Here is an 8,924-nt window from a genome sequence, read left to right as displayed (position 1 = left end):
GATGATAGCCATTCTAGCAGGTATGAGGTGAGAATTCATTATGATCTCATATTTCCCTAGTGATATTTGTCCAGTAATTATTATTGTGCTTACGAGTGGAATACAGAAAAGTTTTGCCTACTCCATCTTCCTGAAAATGGAAGTCTTTGTTTTGGTATTTTTAGTTTGGATTTTATTTGGCTTATTTTGCATTTTGCATAATTATCTAAACATTTTTGCCATTTTTTGGATAGGCGAAGACTTAATGAAACTTCCTGACGATAATTTCCATGTGCTGCCACTTTTTTGTACATGATTTTAAGTCCTTGAACAAAGGATCCAATTGACCAGCTGAGATCTCAGCTCACCCACCTGAGTCTACCAGAGTCATGAGAAAAAGAAATTAATTCCCCTAGCTTCTATTATAGGGGGGGAATAATTGGGTTTGCCTTCTAACCAAGGATACATGAACAAAAGGGTTAATTCTCCAGAAGGGAACCAGGATGCTAAAGGAATGGCGAATGCAGTCAAAGGGGAAAAAAAAAAGAAGGAAGAAGGGAAAGAGGGTGGGAGGAGACAAAAGTCCACGGCAACAGCTAAGCAGAGAGCCATGCATGGGGAAGACTAAGCTAGTCCCAGAGTAAGAACAGGATGTTTAAAAGCGAGACCAATGTGTGCAAAGTCTGGACAAGAGGAAGCACGGTGCATTTAGACCACTAACATAGCTCATAAATGCTAGTAAAGAGAGGATGTGGAGTGGGAATAAAGAAGCCAGGAATGGGAGAGGATGATGTTAGATAGAAAACCAAGAAAAGGGTGACATTCGTCTTCATTCCTGAGAGTAAGGGAGATATTAAAGTAATTTATATAGAGTTAAGACATTTTTATTTTTGAGAAATGGCTTTGGCCATCACAATAACTTTCGAGAGATGGAAGTAACTTCAATTGGGATGGTGCTAAGTGGATGGAGCAATGTGATTATCCATGGATAATAACCCCATATACAGAGAAAGGTAATTAGGGTGTGGGGATGAGTTCAATGTTGGACATACAGGGTTTGAAGTAGATTGCTGGCTATGTGGTTTTGAAATTGTGCAAAGAGATTTGGGCAAAAGATTTAGATTAGGTATTCATCCTTACATAGAAGCCAAAGCATGAGGAGAAATATTCCAGGAATAATATAAATGAGTGAGAAGAGACAAGATGCTAGGATGGAGCTCTCACTTAAGAAGAGAAGCACCCCAAAAAGAATCACCAGGATGACCAGAGAGTAAGAGGGAAAGCAAGGTGCTGTCAAGGTTCAAGGTCACTTGGCATGAGGACATGGCTAATGGTGTCAAATGTTGAGTTAAAAAAAAGGAATAAGTCTTGTCTGGGTTTGTCCACCAGGAGAGGGGTGGTGGGACACAGCCAGAGGGCTTGGGCCAAGCAGCAGGGAGGTGCACGGATATGTAACCCTTCCCCACCCTGGCCGGGTGCTCAGCCTGCTGCACATTAGAGTGGCTTGCAGGGCTGGGAAAGCTCCCTGCTGCCTGGACCCATGTCTCCAAGTTCATATTTAACCTGATTGGAGTAAATTTACATAAAGTATCCATTTCCTCTTGCTGCTGCAATACATGGCCACAGATTTAGTGGCTTAACACAACACAAATTTATTATCTCACAGTTCTGCAGTTCTAGGGCCAGACATGGGTTAAATTCAAAGTGTCAGCCGAGCTCTGTTCCTCTCCAGAGGGCTCTAGGGGTAAACTGTTTTCTCCCCTTCCCCAGGGTCTAGAGACACAGTGTCATCACATTGATTCTGTTTTCCTCTCTTCTATAGGTACATCTGCTTCTGACTCTCTTCTGCTTCCATTTTCCACTGTTAGGTGATTATATTTAGGGTCCACATGGATAACCCAGGACAATCTCCACAACCACAAGACCCTCAATTTAATCTCATGAGAAGTAACAAGTCCTGAGGGTCAGGTCAGGGACATCTTCTGGAGGCATTATTCTGACTACCACACATGAGTAAATGTTAACCACCACAAGGAATTCTTCTGAGCAGCCAGAATCAAGCAATTCTAAAAGGAGAAAGAAGATGCTAATGGAACTGATAGAGCTTTTTTGTTTTTGTTTTTTAAAATGGAGTGTTTCTGGAGTAGCAATAAAGAAGACAATCATTTCAATCCCTAGCTCTTTTTGTTGGTAGCATCTAAATAGTGAAATTATGTTTGAGAAGAATCATTTCCATTTGACACTTTTTAAAGTCTGCCTTGAGCAGAACTAACTCTTTCCCCCTTCTTCCCTTACTCAAAATATGACATATTGTATGAGGCTTCCAAACCCATAGTTATAATTAAAAAGACAAGTAAAAGATATGCAGTCTCATGCTCAAGGTGAGCCTGAAGATATCCAAACCTAGATTTATAGAAAATGAGCTTTTCAGAGATAGAAACTGAAGAGGCTAATCTGAAATGAAACTCAATTTTCTCCAACACAGCAGCCCGAGGTTACTTGAGACCCGTCTTTTGTCGGCACTGGGGACTCAGAAATGAAAGAGCGTGGAGATGATCAAATGCCAAGATTGCCATATTGTGCAGGGAAGGCGAGCATGTGTTTTGGTTGGAAGGGGGAAGAGTGTTCAATTAATCCTGAAATGTTTGCAAAAACAAATGATGGGCAAAAAGAAAACTCAACATGAAAGGGGTTTGATTCCTTATGAAAGAACCATCTCCACCCGTCTGGCAGCCACAAAATAAACACGTCAGCCAAGCAGACCCGAGCAGGTAATTAGGAGGGAGCAGCAGCACATGGACAGTTTTCATTAAGACCAAGGAGGCACAGCAGATGGGCAGGCCTTGGTGGCCGGACACCTAGGGCTGGGGGGAGGCTGGGCCATGTCTCCCCTGGTCTTCCTGGGGTCCAGGGACTAACCACTCCCCTTTGACAGAGCAGGCAGAACAGGAAGACTGTGCGAGCATCTGTCCATGCCTCAGTCCCCGGCCAGCACACAGAAACACAGGAGCAGAGTAATTAAGGCCCTGAGGGGATCCCACAGGCCTGTCAAAGTGAGGTGATTCCTCCCTATTCTTCAGACACTTTCCTTGTTCTGGGCACTCCCAGCATTATAAAATATTTGAGGCTTGCCTTGTCCTTGACCCCTTAAATACAGAGGAAAAAGGGACGGACATACACACACACACACACACACACACACACACACACGCGCACACACACACACAATTATTCTGTTTAAGCAATGGCCTCATTGTTTTATAAAATGAGTATTTACATAATTCAGTTAGGGCACAGTGCTGATCTATGCAGAAAAGAGGCCAGTGTTCACAAGGCGCCACCTTCACTGTCCTCATAGTCGAGTCTGGGCCATGAAATAACCATGCCTTTGTGACCAGACTTGTGCCTGCTTGACAGGAAAACACTAGTCTGATGACAGTGATACATCCAATTCCCCAAGGCGGGCCTCTTAATGACTGCTCTGCATCGACCCAATAGAATATTTGATTTGTCTTGCTATAAAAGGTGCTGTCGACTGACAGATTGAAGTGAACGTGTTGGAACTGACATAGTCAAATAGAAGAGGGGCTGGGATATTCTGAGGCTGCCACAACCTGTCCCACCTCCCTGCTTCCCGTGTCCTCTCCTGAGGAGTACTCTCAGGCCGGGATCTGATACACTGACAGTGCTGGGAGTGTATGCCACAGTAAATCCCGCCCTCTCAACACCATCCCTCCCAACTTCTGCTGTTCTCCCAGCTTCTGCTCCCATAAAATCACTTCCCACCTCTCAGCACAGCCACCTTCCCTTCCTGATTTTGGCCTTACCAACATCGCTGCTATGCTCTTGCTGAGGCAGAGGATCAAAGAGACAAGGTGTCAATGACCCACTTTGACTGGAGAGACCCATCCCCACTCACCATTTCTTCATTGCTGATGCATCTGGCTGCCCAGAGCTGCACCTACTCTTGGTGCTCCATGGGGTCCTCTCTTCAAGTAACTGTAGGATGAGGGGTTGTCTGGAATTCTCCACACCCTGCTGAGAGATGCAGACCATATTTTGCTTGCCCCAGTAGTCTAAGCAAACCCAACTTAAAAAAAATAGACAGACTTGAGACCATCATCTCTAGGAAATGAGAGAGAAGAAGATCCAAAGGTAACTGGGCAACTGTGTGCACAGTTGGTCAGTAGTTGATCTAAACACAACCTGGAAAGGAAAAGGATGACATCACTTTTGCAAAGTTGAGTTGGAGAAGCCCGAGGGAATCCTCAAGAGAGGTAAAAAACATGAAATTTGAGAATCATGTGAATTTACTTTAAATTCAAGTGAGTCTGAAATCCCAGCTTCCTTTTGAGTAGTTTATGCCTGGCACCACCCCCCATATTTTAGTCTTTGTTTCAGTGCGGCTCTGTGTGCCATATAACTCATATTTTTTAAATTACAATCAGATCATCTATCTTTTAATACATCAATTTAATCTTTTTATATTTATTCTTGCAACTGATATCTTTTTTGGGGTAATTTCTGCGACTACATTTTGTTTTTCTGCTTAACATTGTTTATCTGTACTTCTTTTTATCTCCTTTACTGCTTTCTGTTAGATTGATAGTATTTTTCTGTTTTTCCCTTGCTTTGCTGGCTTGCAAACTATAAATTGTGCTTATCTTCTTTTGGTAGTTATCTTTAAATTTTTTTTTTTTTTTTTTTTTTTTTAACTTGTTCAGATTTCACTGAGTTTTTTTATTTTTTTTTTTTTTTTTTTTTAATATTAAATTTTATTTTTATATTCCCCCATACAATTGCAAACGCCCCATTCTGACCCCAATCCTTCCCCTCCCGCCCCCCCACCCCCCAAAAGTGTCTCTGGTTCATAGTTTTTTTGTTGATTTTGATTTTCACTTTCTTATATTCATTTTCCTGGTCCCTTATTTAAGTTTTCTAGATTCCTGCTATGAGTGAGACCATCCGGTATTTTTCTTTTTCTTTTTGGCTTATTTCGCTGAGCATGATCCCTTCCAGTGCCATCCATGTTGCTGCAAATTGCATGTGTTTATCTTTTTTGAATGCTGAGTAATATTCCATGGTATATATGTACCACATCTTCTTGATCCAGTCATCTATTTTTGGGCATTTGGGTTGTTTCCAAAGCTTAGCTATTGTAAACAGTGCTGCTATAAACATAGGGGTGCAGGTGCTCTTTGGAATTGATGTTTCTGTGTCCTTTGGGTAAATACCTAGGAGTGGAATTGCTGGATCATATGGAAGCTCTATGTTTAGTAGGTCCAGAAATCTCCACACAGCTCTCCATAGTGGTTGGACCAGTTTGCACTCCCACCAACAGTGCACAAGAGTTCCTTTTTCTCCACATCCTCGCCAACATTTGTTGTTGCTAGTTTTTTTAATATGTGCCATTCTCACTGGTGTGAGATGGTATCTCATGGTAGTTTTGATTTGCATTTCCCTGATTACAAGTGATGTTGAACATTTTTTCATATGTCTGTTGGCCATTTGCATTTCCTCTTCAGAGAAGTTTCTTTTTAGCTCTTCTGCCCATTTTTTGACTGGATTATTTTCTTTGTTGTTGCTGAGTCTCATCAGCTCTTTGCAGATTTTTGTGATCAGTCCTTTATCATTAGTGTTGGGTGCAAAAATGTTCTCCCAGTTGGTGGGGTTTCTCTTTGTTTTTGTTATTGTCTCTTTTGCTGTGCAGAAGCTCTTTAATTTGATGTAGTCCCAGCTGTTTATCTTTCTCTTCACTATCACTGCTTTGGGTGATGTGTCTGTAAAGATGTCTTTGATGTGCAAATCCCGTAGTGTTTCGCCTATATTTCCTTCTATGTATTTTATGGTTTCAGGTCTTATGTCTAGTTCTTTAATCCATTTTGAGTTGATTTTTGTGTATGGTGTGAGGTAGTGGTCAAGCTTCATTCTTTTGCATGTAGCGACCCAGTTTTCCCAGCACCATTTATTGAACAAACTTTCTTTGCTCCAATGCATAGTCTTTGCTCCTTTGTCAAAGATTAGTTGACCATAAATCTGTGGGTTTATTTCTGGATTTTCTATTCGATTCCATTGGTCTGTATGTCTGTTCTTGTTCCAATACCATGCAGTTTTGATGATTATGGCTTTGTAGTATAGTTTGAAGTCTGGGAGTGTGATGCCTCCATTTCCTTCTTTTTTTTTCAGTAGAGCTTTGGCTATTCGGGGTTTTTGGTGATTCCATATGAATTTCATCAATAATTGTTCTATTTCTTTGAAGAATGCCATTGAGATTTTGATTGGAATAGCATTGAATCTGTATATTGCTTTTGGTAGGATGGCCATTTTAATAATGTTTATTCTTCCAATCCATGAGCAGGGGATGTCTTTCCATTTCTTTGTGTCTTCTTCTATTTCTTTTAACAGTGTTTTATAGTTTTCTTTGTATAGGTCCTTTACCTCTTTTGTTAGATTTATTCCCAAATATTTGATTTTTTTTGTTTCGATAATAAAAGGGGTGGTTTTTTTGATTTCTTCTTCTTCAGATTTATTGTTTGTGTATAGGAAGGCCACTGACTTTTGCGTGTTGATTTTGTATCCTGCCACTTTACTGAATTGATTGATGAGTTGAATTAGTTTTTCTGTGGAGATTTTGGGGTTCTCTATGTATATTATCATATCATCTGCAAATAGTGATAGTTTGACTTCTTCTTTTCCTATTTGGATTCCTTGGATGTCTTTCTCTTGTCTTATTGCTCTGGCTAGGACTTCCAGTATTATATTGAAAAGCAGTGGTGAGAGTGGACATCCTTGTCTTGTTCCAGATCTTAATGGAATTGCTTTCAGCTTTTCACCATTGAGAATGATACTGGCTGTTGGCTTGTCATAGATGGCCTTTATGATGTTGAGGTATGTTCCTTGTATCCCAAGAATTTCAAGGGCTTTTATCATGAATGGGTGTTGCACTTTGTCGAAAGCTTTCTCAGCATCTATTGATATTATCATATGGTTTTTATATTTCTTTTTGTTGATGTGTTGGATAACGTTGATTGATTTTCGGATGTTAAACCATCCTTGTGCCCCTGGAATGAATCCAACTTGGTCGTGGTGAATTATCTTATGGATACATTGTTGGATTCTGATAGCTAAAATTTTATTGAGGATTTTTGCATCAGTGTTCATTAGGGAGATTGGCCTATAGTTTTCCTTTTTTGTGTTGTCCTTATTCGGTTTTGGTATTAGTGTAATATTGGCTTCATAGAACGTGTTTGGTATTGTCCCTTCCTTCTCAATTTTTTGGAAGAGTTTGTGAAGGATAGGCACTAATTCGTCTCTGAATGTTTGGTAGAATTCATTTGTAAATCCATCAGGTCCTGGGCTTTTGTTTTTGGGGAGGTTTTAATTACCATTTCAATTTCGCTGCTTGTAATTGGTCTGTTTAGGTGTTCTATTTCTTCTTTATCTAGCTTTGGGTGATTGTAGAGTTGTAGGAATTTGTCCATCTCCTCTAGATTGTTGAACTTGTTTCCATATAACTGTTCATAGTAGTTACTGATTATTCTTTTGATTTCTGCTGTGTCCGTTGTGATTTCTCCTCTTTCATTTATGATTCTGTGTATTTGTGCTTTCTCCCTTTTTTCCTTTGTGAGCCTGGCTAGGGTTTGTCTATTTTATTTATTTTTTCAAAGAACCAGCTCTTGGTTTCATTGATCTTTTGGATTGTTTTTTTAGTTTCAATTTCATTTATTTCTGCTTTGGTTTTTATTATTTCTTTTCTTCTACTGGTTCTGGGGTTTTTTTGTTGTTCTTTTTCTAGATCTTTGAGCTTCGAGATTAGGTTGTTTCTTTGAGTTCTTTCTTGTTTTTTGATGTGAGCTTCTATTGCTATATATTTTCCTCTTATTACTGCTTTTGCTGCATCCCATACATTTAGGATATTGGTGTCCTCCTTGTCATTCAATTCAAAGAATTTTTTAATTTCTTCTTTGATCTCCTCGTTAGTCCAGTGGTCTTCCAGTAGTGTGGCTTTTAATCTCCATGAGGTAGGATAGTTCCTTGCCTTCTTTTTATGATTTATTTCTAGTTTGATGCCTTCGTGGTCAGAAAAGATGGTTGGTATGATTTCAATCTTGGTGTATCTGTTGATGTTTGTCTTGTGCCCCAGTATGTGATCGATCCTGGAGAATGATCCGTGTGCGCTTGAGAAAAATGTGTACTCCGTTTTTTTGGGTTTAGTGTTCTATAGATGTCTGTTAAGCCCAAATGCTCTAGGTCCTTATTTAGAGCTTTAGTTTCTTTACTTATTTTTTGTCTTGTTGATCTATCCATTGTTGATAGTGGTGTGTTGAAGTCTCCCACTACATATGTGTTTTCTCTGATGTCTGTTTTCAGAGAGGACAACAGTTGTCTGATATATTTTGGTGCTCTTTCGTTTGGTGAGTATATGTTAATGAGTGTTATTTCTTCTTGAAGTATTGTCCCCTTAATCATAATGTAGTGACCATTGGGGTCTCTTTTTATTTTTTTGAGTTTGAAGTCTGTTTTATCTGATATAAGTATAGCTGTTCCTGCTTTCTTTTTTGGCCCATTTGCTTGTAGGATTGTTTTCCATCCTTTGACTTTGAGCCTATTTTTATCTTTTGTAGCTAAATGTGTTTCCTGGAGACAGCAAAAGGTTGGGTTTTGTTTCTTAATCCAGGCTGCAACTCTGTGTCTTTTTATTGAAGAGTTTAGTCCATTTACATTTAGAGTTAATATTGATATGTTAGCATCTGTATTTGCCATTATGTTTGTCTTTCCTTTGATTTTATTTATTTATTCTTTCAATAACTTTTTTTTTTTGGTCTTCTTTCGTTGTTATTCGTCCCTCTGAGGTTCTGGCTTTAGGATTCCTTGTAGTATTTTTTGGAGTGGGGGTTTAGTCGCAATGAACTTCCGGAGTTTCTCTTTGTCTGGGAAGGTCCATA

At 39.6% G+C, this 8,924-nt stretch overlaps 1 long non-coding RNA gene across 1 annotated transcript in view; it reads right to left on the bottom strand.

Annotated features, from left to right (window-relative positions):
* Positions 1-3,980: 3,980 nt before the first annotated feature.
* Positions 3,981-8,924, bottom strand: part of LOC129144763 (uncharacterized) — an 83,006-nt gene continuing 78,062 nt past the window's right edge. The window contains exon 3 of the long non-coding RNA XR_008549319.1: positions 3,981-4,017. This is a non-coding gene — a long non-coding RNA (uncharacterized LOC129144763). The remainder of the gene's footprint in view (positions 4,018-8,924) is intronic.

The sequence above is a fragment of the Talpa occidentalis genome, unplaced genomic scaffold, assembly GCF_014898055.3.
Source record: "Talpa occidentalis isolate TD23 unplaced genomic scaffold, MPIMG_talOcc4v2.1 talOcc4.6, whole genome shotgun sequence".
Classification (NCBI taxonomy): Eukaryota; Metazoa; Chordata; class Mammalia; order Eulipotyphla; family Talpidae; genus Talpa; species Talpa occidentalis.
Note: the sequence above shows the minus strand (reverse complement) of the source record. Positions and strands in the feature narration are given on the sequence as shown.